The following is a 4,210-nucleotide window of genomic DNA, read 5'->3' as shown; positions in this document are numbered from 1 at the left end:
GGGTTTCATTCCATCTTGTTTAACGCTTCTCATTGTTACTTGGGTTATTAATGCTTATTACTCCTTTGCGGTGATGGACTTAGACAGAAAGTTAGGCGTGGTCGAATCGCCTAGCGCAGAGGTTGAAGTACCACCACCGCTCCACTTTAGGTGAGAAATCTGAGAAACTCAATCTCATTGATGCTCACCTAGAGTCCGTCTCCCGTGAAGGAAAATATTATATATATCGGTGGAAATTTCCACTTCTGATATTTTAAACATTTTAAACATTCAAAGATGGTTAGGATGGGATGGTTTCAGTTTCTCAAGTGATTTCTAAGCTTGCCTTAGTGTTTTGGTTATTTAGCACCGAGTTCTCTTTTAGATTTGACTAATTTTTTTTTTTCCCAATATTTTCGGCCGCTTCGTTCCCTTCTACTTCTAAGTTCTATCTAACACACTTTTCTTTTTATGTCATCTCGGGGATATTAAATGTGCTAATATATTGGTGGATGCCGGTGGATCGCTGAAACTTGCAGATTTTGGATTGGCAAAGGTTTCTTTCTTTCTTAGCTTCCTGTAACTTGTTAAGCAATTGTAGTTCTTTGTCACCTTATATTGCTTTTTGTTCACCTTCGAGGCAACCAAATTCAATGATGTGAAGTCTAGCAAAAGGACTCCATTCGATGGCACCCGAGGTGAGCATTTTTTATGCCATTTTACACTCTGCATTAGGGGGGGAATTGTCGATTTCAATCTGATTGGGAAGTCGGGTTTAATTGTTCAATACCAATCAATGCATGGATGATCTGCGCTTTTGAATTCATGAATAATGTATGTAATGTTTTGTTAAGTCATAATACATTTTGTGAAATGTAGGTTGTCAACAGAAGAGTCATGGCTATGGGCTTGCAAAATTGATATATGGAGTCTTGGTCGCGACTGCCTTGGAGATGTTAACTCGTCAAGTTCCTTACTCTCATTTGGAATCTGTAAGTATTCTCTCCGCCAAATTCGCCTTAAATACTTTTTTCCATTGAATTAATTGAGAAGTTATTTGCTTGTCATTGATTGTAGCATTAATGTAAACCGATATTTAAGTAGTGGTAGATGATATCTTTTAGCATTTAAGTGACATTCAAGATGAGTGTATTATTGGTTGGTGACTTCCTCGATAGTATCGGTGGTTATATAATTTATTCAAAGTGAAAGAAGCTACCAAGGTAACATTTTTTTTCCTCCCAATGTTCAAAATCTAGAGCTTCGATGGTTTCTCTTTGGTGTAGTTAGTCGGTGCTGGACATGAAAATCATTCGCAGAAAACTCTTAATTAGTCCAATTAATCCTCGAAGAAGTAGACCTGGTTGCTAGTCGATCCTGTATCGGTTAGCTATGAATTTCTAATTTAACCGCCAAGTATGTTTGTATCAAAGACGCGGGAAATAATTATTTTTGGTTAACCATGAATCTCATGTAACTCTGTGATTCCATTTATAGTTTTCAGTCAAATGGACCTCAATTTGATACATCATCTTTGTGACGTGGAACGGTTTATGCCTCCATAACTATGCTAGTAATGGTTTGCAAGATCAACTTATAAAGATCATAGATCCAATACTTCTATCTGAAGGAGATAACACTCTAGGAGATACTTATAATAACATGAAAATCGGCAATCACAGAAGAGCAAAACTGCTAGAGTGCTTGACTACAATAGTCAGAATTGGGGTTGCATGTTCTGTTGAATCACCATCGGAGAGAATGGATATCAGAAATGTCTGTAAAGAATTGCACGCTAGCAGAGACACATTTCTTGGTACTAGGTTCACGGAGAACGTAATTGACTCCAAAGACGGTTTAATTAAAAGGTAAAATCACATCTTTTTCTTTGGCTGCTATTTTGAAATCAAGTGCATTTGCCTCATATATCTTTTTGTCTTCCATAGCATCTGGTATCAACTATCAAGTCTAAATATCTCGGGAAATATATCCCACAAATAGTTGATCACGACAAAACAAAAAAAAAATGTATGTGCTCTCCATGAATTTTCTGTAGTTATAAATATGAATTTTCTGTAGTTATAAATATGATAGTTCTGCTTTCTGTGGTATAGTTCTCTGCTTCTCTTAGTATTGGTCTATCCTTTTCCCCCTCCAACTTGGCTTGTATTGCATTTAATATATAAGCATGCTGCACAAGCTAGGAAATTCTTAAATAGTTTGTCGTTTTCTTTTGTGCAGCTTGTAGGAACTGATCATTGTACATTCAATTCAACACAAAAAGCTCTTGGAATCGATGATTTTCGGAAGATTCCTAATGGTGCTAATGGTAATTTTCAATTCTTGCCACCTAAAGAGTAGTTTGAAAGTTAAATAGGCTGTACAGGGTAACTGAAATGAGACGTTTTTTTGTCCGATTCCTTCTTCTTCTTCTCTTTTTTTAAAAAAAATCCAATAATTGAACTTTACCTTTGGTTATTCAACTTGTTAACTCAATGGGCCATCCGAATTTTCAGAATTGAAGAGAGAATGCATCTTATCCGGGACACATTGGTTGTAGGCTTTCATGGATTCTTAGCTTCAAGAAAATGCCCGGCGATGTTTCTACTCCCGCTAACCTTCGCTTTCAATTGATCCGATGTAGGAGTCTAGTCAAATTTCTGTTTTACTAATTTTGTGCGAGTAACGGTACCGAATGGTATGCATATACTCGGGCTTCTTTGTTATCTTGGCATGGCATACCGCATGCCGTGATAGAGTACCTCTCAGATTGTAGTAATGATAATAAGTCACATTGGGATGCCGGGGATACCGTATTTTATTTAATTGTTAAAAATGGTAAGCCCAACAATGTAATGGCTTCTATTTTGGAGTACCAATGCAGTAAAGTAAAGAGTTACGCCGGTTGTATGGTTGCTTATCGAAGCATGGAATCTGGAGAGTCATGATCTCGGATGACTGTTTTGGTTATACTAACAAATGACAAATTTTGGCTTAGTGAATGTTTGCCTTTATATATTTGACACAAACCAGACGTTGTAAGATTGATAGTTTACATTTTTGCTACCGGTTTCTATTATATCTATGACTGAGTTGGATGGTGCTATCTCAGATATTAAAGGACTCGACATGATTGAAATTTGCGGTCTTTCGATATTCAATATCTACCCAAGAAAAGGAGCAATTCTTCCTGGATCCGATGCTGATATAATCATCTTCTGCCCAAATTCGAGCTTCGAAATATCATCAAGATAAACTTGATAAAGAGGTTGAAGATGTCAACAGGGATATCAAGGCATATGAAGCTTGTCTTCAGCGTCTCGAGGGGGAGACACATGATGTTCTAAGCGAGGCTGACTTTCTTCGTGAGAAGTTGAAGGTACTAATTGACAATCACCACCAACGTTATCCTAATTTTCTTCCATCTGGATGTTTAGAATGTTTGTAGTGGATCACTTCGCTATTGTTTGCATCTATGAGAATCAGTATTGCGGTATTAGAAAGTGGATGGTGGAGACTAATTCATTATTAGTGTTGCCACTTCTTCTAGGTTAAGGGGCGTTGGGGATGGGGCAAAAGCCTCATTGAAAAACCCAGTGATCTGTGTGTTTTTACCTTTGTTTTTTATCGGTGTGTTTTTACCTAAAATAAATGGATAAATTAGATGTATTACTTAGGACCAGTAATATGCACATATGCTTAAATTAGAGAAACAAGTAACATGTAAGACTTTGATGTATCTGTTTGAATTTTTAGTAAAATCAGTTTTGCTTCTACATGGTTGAAGAAGAGGAGCGAAGACTTGAAGAAGCAATCAAAGAAACTGAGAAACAAGCAGCAGAAGTGAACACAGAGTTGAAGGAATTAGACCTACAATCAAAGAGTTTTGACGAAACTTGAGAGGAACGGTAAGTTCTTGATAACTACTGCACTTTTCATATTGGAGGTTTACTATGTCCACAACGGATTCTTTCCCCGTAAAGAGGATAAGAGTTGATAGTGGGGGGCCTAAAGGCAAGTCTAACTCCCCACTTACTACAACCCCGATTCCTATTTTGAATCCCCTCGAAAACTTATTTTGTTTCAAAAAAGCAAGGTTTACTAGTGAAACGTGTTTTCACCGGCAATCAATCCCAAATCCTTTCCACAACCTATCTTTGTAGCAACCGATTTTATAATAATAGGTTGTTAGTTCATAGGTTGCTATTTCCTATTCTCAATCAATCTTTTT

General features: G+C 37.0%; 1 long non-coding RNA gene across 1 annotated transcript; it reads left to right on the top strand.

Annotated features, from left to right (window-relative positions):
- The first annotated feature begins 1,533 nt into the window (after positions 1-1,533).
- LOC147508091 (uncharacterized) lies at positions 1,534-3,778 on the top strand. The gene is made up of 3 exons (XR_015216297.1): positions 1,534-1,847; positions 2,221-2,308; positions 3,265-3,778. It is a non-coding gene; the product is annotated as an uncharacterized LOC147508091 (long non-coding RNA).
- The last annotated feature ends 432 nt before the right edge of the window (positions 3,779-4,210 follow it).

The sequence above is a fragment of the Coptis chinensis genome, chromosome 3 (assembly GCF_015680905.1).
Source record: "Coptis chinensis isolate HL-2020 chromosome 3, ASM1568090v1, whole genome shotgun sequence".
NCBI classification, from domain to species: Eukaryota; Viridiplantae; Streptophyta; class Magnoliopsida; order Ranunculales; family Ranunculaceae; genus Coptis; species Coptis chinensis.
This window is presented reverse-complemented; position numbering and strand designations above follow the sequence as displayed.